Raw genomic sequence first — 11,280 nt, 5'->3', positions numbered from 1 at the left:
AAACAATTTGTGACCCACAATATGATATTAAATATAAAATTCAATATATGTTCCATATAAGAAATAATTAAACTTAATGATTTAATTAATACTATTTTAAATATGTCACTTACAATTGTCTAATGAAATAAATAGATAGAAAATCAGGAAAATTCAACATATATGAAAATCCTTTTTTATATATATAGTTGAACATGATAACAATTCTGAAATGCTCTTGACAAATCGATTATATGTTGATATGTGTATTGATATGAAAGGAAAAGCTATGTACCAACTGGACAAGAAAAGTATGATTATTTAGAATTAAGATTGATAGAAATTTGTTTTAAGAAAATAATAAAAAAAAAATAAAATAGAAATAAAAGATAACAGATCTCACTAAAAGAGAATGCCAAATGTCGCAATGTGAGTAAAAGTTAGACCAAACCTTCTCATGTTATATAAGATATTCATCGGCTTTGGTTGTATGGCTCAAAAGCATGTTGAATCGTATTAGACTGAATAATCGAGAGCTTACGGTTTTAATGTTCTATTTCACTCCCCCATGGGAGTTCTTTTACAGGCCAGAGCACTTCTTAACCCATACCCACCGGCATTGTTGAGATTCTTATTAGTTATTAATTTATTATTACTCAATTTTTGTATCTTACAAGTTGAAAATTTAAGAAAAAAACCTAAAACTCCTGATATGAAAATTCAGTTTTATATATGTCCAAAAAGGAAAAAATAAATTTCAGTACGTACAATTAATAAATCAAATACATTTGATAAGAACCGAGAGACAATAAAAGGAGAATCGTTGATCCTACTTTCTCTCGCTAAAGTGTCCTAGGCTTTTCTACCAACGAACATAAATGTTGATGACTATTCTGTTCGAATAAATGTTGGGCTTTGGAAAAAGTTGAAAATATATATTTAGTTATAATATAAATTGTACAATTTGACAAATATAATTAATTAATAATTTGTAGATATTTTAGTTATTTTGAATATTTTATTATTTGGATATAATATTATAATTAATGGTTTTGATGAATATCGTTCAGTTTTTTGTTCGTTATAAAATAACTCAGATAAAACATTTCTAATGTATTTGAATTTTTTGATTATTCGATTTGGTTTCAGAATTGGTTTTTCTGGTTCAGTTTTCGGTTTAGTTTTTCGAATTTTATGCCCATGCCTACTCAGAATTCTCCATACACCACTATTAAAAAGTGGTCATTGCATGTCAATAATATTAAGCTAACAGTAGGACGCTAGGAGCAGAGACAAACTCCATACTGTACTTATCTTTTTGCAAAATATAAATTTCCATAAAATAAAAGGGAATGAATCTAGTTCTACGAGTTTTCTTTCAGACTAGTTGAGAAAAGAGTAATCTTTTTACTATTGTCAACTTGATCAAATATAGAGCGAATTGGTCAAATAAGAATATTGAAGATGATTAAGAGAAATGGCAATTAGACTTAATCTATTTTATTTAAGGGAATTGTGTGATTTTTAGTACCGTTACGTATCTGAAAATCCAATATTCATTTAAGATTGTCATCCTAGACTAGTTACAATTGTCACTTTTTAAACTGTTAGAATAATTTATTCAACTGTTGAATAATTTATTCAACTGTCGAATAACTATAATGGAGACAACATCATTGAAAAGATTCAACCTCGTTGAAACACAAAAATGTGGATCTTAGTCGCCACGTGGCAAATAATAAGTAGATTATTTTTTAAAGTATATAATAATATATATATATATATATATATATAAACATATGTGTTTTATTTCTATTGGATGATGAAGTTTCAGATATTTTTTATCCAACCCAATTATTTGAGATCTATTATTTCATAGAATATGAAATTTTATTTAAACATTTTAATAACAAAATTTATTATTTTTCATCTTCTATAAATAGAGACTTGATTCACTTAATTTAGATATAAAAAAATCTTATTTTTCTTATTTTGTAAATTTATTTAATATTTACTTATTTTAGTTTCATTTGTTTTTTTTAAATGAATGTAAAATTAATTCAAACTCAAAACTGTTTTACAATGACTGTTAATTTTCATTTGATATTAACTGTGACTAATAATATGTAATCACAAAAACATACGTAAAAATAAAATGAAAATATAAAATAATAATAGTGGTAGGGTATGATATTGTAATTTTCTTAAACAAACTATTGTAGAGAATAAAAGTGATATAGGTGTTGAATTATGATGTGGAAGAAAGAGAAGATGATGTGGAGTGTGAAAAATAAAAGAGTGGGTGTTGTAAACAACAAACCAACGTAGATAGTCTTATGGGTACAAATGTCATCCTCTCTGACAAGCCACGTTCTCTTAAATATAGAGTACATCTAAAAGGAAGAACTAGTATATATATTAAGAGAGAGCAGAGCCTCCTCCCTCAAATATCCTAAAACCAACATCATAACCAAAATATTTTAAAAAAAAAAAAAAAAAATGAAGATAAAACTTAACATGGTAGAGGTTTATGAGTTGTGGGCTGTGGTAGTTTCACTCATAGTGGTGAAGCTGTGTCAGTGGATCTATCAGCGGAGAAACCCGAAGAGTAATGGAAAACTACCTCCAGGATCAATGGGTTTCCCAATCATCGGAGAGACTTTTGAGTTCATGAAGCCTCATGAAGCTATTCAGTTACCAGCTGTCGTGAAGAAGAAAGTACTCAGGTTATTCATGTTTTATTTGTCGTAATTAACTTAATAACTATATATATGACCCCTACGATCCAACATAAGTCAAATTCTATAGCACATAAACCTCAATATATAAACTTTTTGTTGGGTGGCATCAACTGGCTATAAACTCACTTATTACTGAAATATATTAAGAGACGACTATATTAACGTTCTTTGCTTAAATTTAAAACATTAATATAGAATAACAAATTTTAGATAATACCAAACGTATATCAATTTTATACTTCTCAAGATGAAAAAAAATTCTCTAAATTAATTACTCCTAGCAAAGTCAATTACGGAGTCTTAATTACTATTTCCTAATTTCCTAATGAAAACAAACTAGACATGGGCCACTTTTTCGGACAAGTTTATTTGGAGGAAAAGTTATAATCTCGACTGATATTGGAGTAAATATGGAGATAGCAAAGACGAATAATATTCCTGGTATGCCAAAGAGCTTAAAGCGGCTTTTTGGGGAAAACAACTTGTTTGTGAATTTGGAGACACACAAACATGCCCGCAGCTTGACAAACCAGTTTTTAGGTTCACAAGGTTTGAAACTAAGGATGATTCAAGACATTGATTTATTGTCTCGCATACACATGGAAGAAGGTGCTAGGAACGGCAGTCTTGACACTAAAGAAACGTCAAGCAAGGTACAAGTGTCATCCATTTTACAGTGTTTGTAACTCATCAACACGATTACGTTCTAAGTTTTTACTCAGTTACTTTAAGGAAAAATGATTGTCAGCTACTTGAACTATAGACCAACACATGACCACACATACAAAAAATATAAATGTTTTCTTAACTACGTGAACTATTGTCATCACATAAGAACATCCATAAACAAACATAAGTCATGTATACAACACCATAAACATTCAACTCCGGTGTTTAGTTGCCTAGAATCCGGCGTTGACCAGTGTTGACCGACGTTGACCAGTATTAACCGGCGTTGATTAGTGTTGACTGGCGTTGACCAGAAAAAATATTCAATTTTTTTTCTTTTTTCCTAAAAATAATTTTTTTGGTTTTATGTATTTTAGATAAATAAATAAAAAAGATAAATGATTAGTATAATTTACAAAAAAATAACAACAAAAAGTTATATGCCAAAAAAATATAAAAAAATTAAAAACTATATGACAAACAAAATTTGTGGTATATCTAGTAACTAATTTTGTTAATACAGAAAATATACCAAAATAATATAATAAAACTATACCACCAAAAATTTTATGTGTAGTAGATTTTTTTCATAAAACTATAAAAGATATATATCTTTTCCTTTGAAAATCATATTTTATTTTGTATTTTCAAAGGTGGGGTTTTAAATATTTTGTTTCTTTTTAATTATATATAAGATTATGTCATTTGAAATATATTCAAGACATTGCCAACTATTTCTTTGTTTTTAATAAGAAAAAGAAAGGAAGAAAATAATAAAAATTCTATTTATTTACATGAAAGACATATATCTAGTAGATAATTTAAAAACAAAAGTTGATTTTGTAAAATCAAAGGTTGGTTTTTTAAAATCAAAGAAATAGTTTGCAGGATATATTTCAAATGACATAATCTTATAAATAAGTAAAAAGAAAAAAAATATTTAAAACCCCCACCTTTGAAAATACAAAATAAAAAATAATTTTTAAAAGAAAAATGTATATGTTTGTTATATTTTTATGTAAATATCTACAACACATAAAATTTTGATGGTATAGTTTTATTATATTATTTTGGTATATTTTATGTATTAACAAAATTAGTTACTAGGTACCACAAATTTCGTTTGTCATAAAATTTATAATTTTTTTGGAATATAATTTCTAGCATTTTTTTGTTGTTATATTTTGTTTTTACAAATTATACAAATTATTTATATTTTTTTATTTATTTATCAAAAATACATAAAAGCAAAAAAAATATTATTTTTAAAATATTTTTTTCTGGTCAACGCCGGTTAACACTGGTCAAGGTCGGTAAACATTGGTCAACGCCGGATGCCGGCCAACCAAATACCGGAATTGAATGTTTATGATGTTGTACACATAACCTATATTTGTTTATGGATGTCCTTATATGATGACAATAGTTCATGTAATTAAGTTAGCAAGATATTTATATTGTTTGTATATGTGGTCATGTGTTGGTCTATATTTTAAGTAGCTGGCAATCATTTTTCCTTACTTTAATGGATCATTTTACCAACGACATATCACGTTACAGATTATTGTTGAATGTCTTGCGAAGAAAGTACTGGGCGACATGGAACCAGAGGCGGCAAAAGAACTCACACTTTGTTGGACATATTTTCCTAGGGAATGGTTTCGATTTTCTTGGAACGTTCCAGGGACTGGTGCCTATCGAATGGTTAAGGTGCGTTTTTTTTAGATCATTTAACCTTAATAGCACTCTGTTCTCATAGGGTTTGGGGGAAAACAATAGAGGTAATGGTTTTTTCAAATCAAATAATTTTTTAATGTCCATAAGCATCTTTTTAAGAAAATACACGACGTCCTTATATAATTTTATTAGAAACATAGCTGAAAAAAAAGTCAATAACATTTTGGATAACATAAAACCCCCCATACAGCAAGTGCCTTCACTTTTCTTGAACTAGGCATGTGTCTTATGTGACAGGCGAAAAATCGGATGATGAAGGTACAATACTTAAGAAAAGAGCATCAGGAGAGGAGTTTGGGGAGGTTTTCAAGATCATCTTTGGGGAAATGGATGGACGAGCGGACACTATCAGCGTAGAGAAAGCGATCGACTACATATTTACTTTATTTGTGATTGCTAACGAAACAACACCAGGGGTCTTAGCGGCTACAATAAAACTAATAAGCGATAACCCTAAAGTCAGGCAAGAGTTGAAGAGAGAACATGAAGGAATAGTCCGAAGTAAGATTGAGAAGAAGGAGAAGGCTGGCCTAACATGGGAAGATTACAAATCTATGACTTTCACCCAGATGGTGAGTATCCAACAAAATCAAATATTATAACAAGGATTCAAATATCTCCAGTATATTATTTGAAAAGTCATTTTCTCAAAAAAAAAAAAAAAAAGCCAACTTGCTGCTCTTACATTCGACTTAAACAAAGCGTGAGTTTAAATTGAATAAATAAAACTTAAATATCTATATAAAGTATAATACATTGGTAAATAATAAACAATATGAGTTGTGTAGTCTAGTACTACTGTGTCAGTATTGCTGTTGTAGATCACCATTCAAATTAAATCAATTAGAATGTATGTTATTGATATATTATAAAGGGCAATTTTGTCATATATATTCTATTAGTTTTGATTCTTTGAATAATACGTTTTGGTTTAGGTGATAACTGAGTCGCTAAGGATCACAAGCACAGCACCAACGGTGCTTAGGATAATTGATCGTGAGTACTAATTTGGTGATTATACAATTCCAGCTGGTTGGATCTTCATGGGTTATCCTTATGTCCATTTCAATCCAGAAAAGTATGATGACCCTTCAGTATTTAATCCATGGCGTTGGAAGGTGATTTTATTTGATCTTATCTATTTTAACAGGATTTTTAACAAATACTGACATTATTTATTAAATTTATCAGGCAAAAGATTTGAGTGTGAACGTATCCAAGACATTCCTTCCCTTTGGCTCTGGTTCTAGATTATGTGTAGGAGCTGAGTTCGTTAAGCTGCAGATGGCCATTTTTATCCATCATTTGTCTAGATACAGGTTCATTTTTATCACTTAGTCATTTGGACATTCAATTTAGTTTTATATTTAGTCAAAGTTTTATTTTTACTTATGTATATACATATGGTTCAAAGGTGGTCAATGAAGACAGAGACTACAGTACTTCGAAGGTTTATACTTATGCTTCCAAGTGGATCTGATGTTCAAATCTCAGAAGACACCGAAGAGGATAACTATGTTGGTTATTAGAGTGATTCTATTTCATTGGAAGTCCTTGTGTGAGTCAGAAATATTTTTAATGGGGTAAAATAAATATACTAAAAGAATAGCCAATAAGCCATCCAAATATTCTATAATTGTATTCTACGATCACTTATAGCTTGAGATATTTTGTTATCACTGTTTCATCCTCAAAAATATTTTTTTCCAAAAAAAAACAGACTGATTAGTTATTTGTTATTTCATGGCGAAAATGCAATAATTAACAGTTTTAGACTTTGTATGTCACAAGCAAAACTATAACTAAAAAATGAATCGTATGATCACAATTAAAAGTAACAAAAAGCAAAAGAAGATTTATCTAGAGGCTAGAGTTAGCAAGGCGATAATTAGGGGTATAAATATCATTAATTAATGGGTGGATGAATTTTTTTTGTTAACCCATGTAAATCATAAAAAGTTGCACTAACCTTTTGGGTTTGATTTTAATCGCAAGTCCTTGTCTTAAAATGTACTAAATGAATACCTGCGCTATGCGCGGCGTTATGGCTTACCGTTTTTTAAACAATTATGCTACTAATTTGTTCTTTTTTTATTTATCTTTGGTTTTTTTGTAATCGTGAAATTTTGAAAAATATATTTTTGACATTGATTTTTTTTAATACTTCACATAGGTTTTCTCATTTTGTAATTGAATTATTAGATACATGCATGAACAACTTTGTTTTGAGAGATTTAAACATTCTGTAATTCTTGTCTAAAACTTTTAAAAAAACATTTCAAATAAAAGTTTGATCTAAGTATGCATATTTTGTAACAAAGAGTTTTTTGGTTGAATAAGTTTTACATTCATTCAAAAGAAGCTTAACTATTTAGATATCTTCATACTTAAGCTTCTCAATTATATAATATGAAACACTAATATTTTATTTTATCAAGAATTGCAGTTTGGCTAACTCTTTAATAGATACTAGATTCAGACCCGTACATACGTGCGGGGTTGATTTCATAAACTAAGCTTGCTATAAAGTTTGAAATATATTATGTACGTGCCAAAAACAAATTATATAAAATATGATTTTATATAGTTTTTATTTTGAAAATGTTAGTTTGTTTTAGTTTGTAAAATGTAATAAAATAATATATGACAAATCAGTCTATATATAAAAAATTGTAAAAATAGTCACATACACTATATTTGAGAGTACTGTTTTTCCATAGGTAACATATAATTAGAGGGTATAACATTTATAACTGAAACTAAGATTGGTTGTTTATATTCATTTTGTGAATGTTAGGTTGAAATAATAGCAGTTTCACGAAGAAATTTGGATTGATGTGATGGTGGATCCAGATCAAATAAAAACCGAATTAGTGATCAATTAGATTAATTATTATTAAATCTGTAAACTATAAAACCGGAAAAAAGCGCAAAAAAATTAAAAGTTTTGATCAAATGACCTAAAGTATTACCAAAGCGCTTGTGAAACCCATCTCGATAGGTTTGTGAGGTAAAGAATTTAATATTTTTTGGCCCGTAAAAAACTCACTCCAAGAAACCACATGAGTAACGTATGTAATATTTTTTGCTTGAATACTCTATAAAATATTTAAATCTACTCAAATTTTTTGAAATAATCATCATAAATTAGACATGTACCCGTCCCAAAGTTGATTCATACTCAAATTAGTGAGATTTTGAGAACTGAACATAGCTATCAAAATTTTTTATATTGTAACTCGTTACCCAATTTTTTTACATTATAATGTTTTTTATTTTTTAAATTACATGTTTTTATCTTATACCCGCTATAATTAATCATGATATTTGAAATAAATAAGTTTATGGAGATTTTGAATATATTACAAACCTGTCCCATCTTCTACTTTATCAGGAATAGTTTGTCAACATTTTTTTTTTTTTGATACTAAAATATAGAAATGTTTTTATGATACATAAAATTAAAATAAAAAACTACTATTTAATTCTTAAATGTGTAAACATCGTTTTCTTTTGTTTTGTTTGATTGACATAATTTAAATAACACACAAATTCAATAAAAATGAAGCAGATAATGTGAATTTACAATTTGTAATTAGTTTTATAACCTGTATTATGAAACATTTTCATTATGGGACATACATGTCTACACATTATGCTATATGTTGTGTGGATGGGCAGACAAATCTACTATACAATATATACACATTATGCTATAGGTAATGCTTGTAAATATATAGGATATATGATGACTATATAATGTGTGTATAAATTCTCGAAAGAACTCATGTACAAAACCTATATGCATAGCCGAAGTCACTTTTTATGTATGTCATCCATTATGTGCAAACACAAAATTTCTTACTTAAAAGATACAAAAATAACAAAATTGTGAACCTACAGTACAATAAAAATAAGACTCACCCCAAATAAAATGATGGAGCTTGGTTATATATTCATAATCATCTGCCATTTTCTTTTCTAAAACCTTTGAACACTCCTATTACAAGCTCTACAGCGTTAATTTTTTCTCAGGCTGATGAAAATATTTATTAATAAACGGTTTAATTAGTGTGTGTAATTTTAAGAAGATATATATATATATATAGCTGAAAGATAATTAGGGTTTGAAAGATCAAAATCTCAACAAATAAATTCTTAATTGCATATTACATTAATTGCTTACGCAAAATAAAAGCTGAATTAACACCATATCTTGATTAAATATCTTTTAATCAGTAACTTTAGTGAATCAATAATTCAAAATTTTCTAAAATTTCGGGAGTATTTAAAAGTATCCAAAATATTAGATCAAATATTCAAGTGAATCATTTAATTATTTCTTACAAATATTTTCTCTTTGGTAATCATTTATAGCATTTTGAAATGATACTACGATTAGGGTAGGTTTTAAGGTATATTCGTTAGTATACTTTATAATATTGCATAATTAAGTAAGTAATTAAATCTTTACCATTTGTTTTTTTTTGGTTAGAATCATAATAGTATTTAATTAGATTTCCTAATCATAATCAATCAAATCACTAATAATACGGTTTTGTATGATATTTAGAATATTTTCAAAAGATTGAGATCTCTTTATATAAATTCTATGTCAACAAATTCTATTTTTCTAATTCTTGTTTCCTAAAATCTAGTTATCTCGAATACCACTTTTTGGAAACTCTTTAAATTGAGAAAGTCTATTTAATTTATTTCTGTTTTTAATAAAAGAAATGAATATAGTTTTAGCAATTTAATTTTTTGTAATTCTTGTTTCCTAAATTATAGTTTCGGTGGAATACTATTTGGATATAGGATCCGAATAAGATACTGTTTGGATCCAATTTTTTGGTTAATTGTAACTCATGTAATATCTGTTTGGTTTCAAGGATTATAATTATCCTTATTCCTATTTGAGTGGCATTTCATTGTAATAATCTCTAACTTTATGTCTACTTATTATAAATGCTTCCCTTTTAGTAGTATAGATAATTAAGATAGACACCTTCCTTTTATGTTAGCTCTTCTATTTCTTGAATATAACTCTAAATTTTTTTTAATAAGTGTGACAGGGCCAGCTTGGAGTCCGTTTGGACGGCTAACAGTGGGCTAGTAGGATCCGCGGGACGGGTTGTAAGATCAATTGGTGACAGCTTGCCCTGTGGGAAAGTTGTTAAAATGTGGGGACCGGGGTACGAGGAACGCCTGACGCACCAATAACCTACTGGTGGATTTGGATGTGAGTTCCTATCCATAATGAGGGGTCAGGATCGATGCCCTGCAGGGCTAGCGGTGGACTAGTGGGGTCCGCGGAACAAGTTGTCACTGAAACGACCTGACCCGTTTTTTTTTTAATAATAAATAATAATAATAATAATAAAAAAACTACAACTAGTGGTCCCATACCCACTAGGCACCTAACCACAATCACAACCAACAGCGGAATAACCAATACCAATAAAATCACCAATAATAAACCAGTATCATACCATAACAATATCCAAATACCAAACAACAAGAAACACCAAACCAGCAATCCTAGCAATGATTCTAATGACCCAACTCTAGCAACCTAGCAATGCCAGACAACATCCAATCGAGTCCCTAGAACAACCTCCTCTTCATTGCCTTGATTCCACGATCACACTTTGCCTTTACCTGCACCACAAACACAAATTGAGATGCATGAGTATTTGATAAACACTCAGTGAGACAATCTTCCCATCTATTGGGGTATACACACAAGCAACAGTGATTCCAATGTTCCAAACAAACAACAAACAAAACATACAAACCAGGAAAACAAACCTCGTCACGCTGGAAGGGAGGTGTCGACCGACACCAGCCAAGTGTCAACCGACACTACCCCACAGTGTCGATCGATGCCATTCTGCTGGTGTTGACCGACACCAAGTGGGGTCGTTTTGACACTCCACCTGCAACTGCGATCCGCTGCAAAGTCGAGAGCCGAATCTCGCTCCCAAACTCCACCAACTCGTCCAATACTCAAAACCCAAGCCGGAAACATCCTTAGAACCCTGTAGCAACCAATCCCCAGCTAGAAAACACACGAAACAACAACACACAAGCAAGAACAAGGAAATCAAAGGCTTAGATTAGCCATGGTCATGCACTCACCTCTTTGCAGGAA

The 11,280-nt window shown here is 29.5% G+C and overlaps 1 pseudogene; it reads left to right on the top strand.

Annotated features, from left to right (window-relative positions):
• Positions 2,471-6,767, top strand: LOC104723628 (annotated as a pseudogene).

Source organism: Camelina sativa, chromosome 11 (genome assembly GCF_000633955.1).
Source record: "Camelina sativa cultivar DH55 chromosome 11, Cs, whole genome shotgun sequence".
NCBI classification, from domain to species: domain Eukaryota; kingdom Viridiplantae; phylum Streptophyta; class Magnoliopsida; order Brassicales; family Brassicaceae; genus Camelina; species Camelina sativa.
The sequence above is the reverse complement of the archived record's forward strand: the minus strand, read 5'-3'. Positions and strand labels throughout refer to the sequence as shown.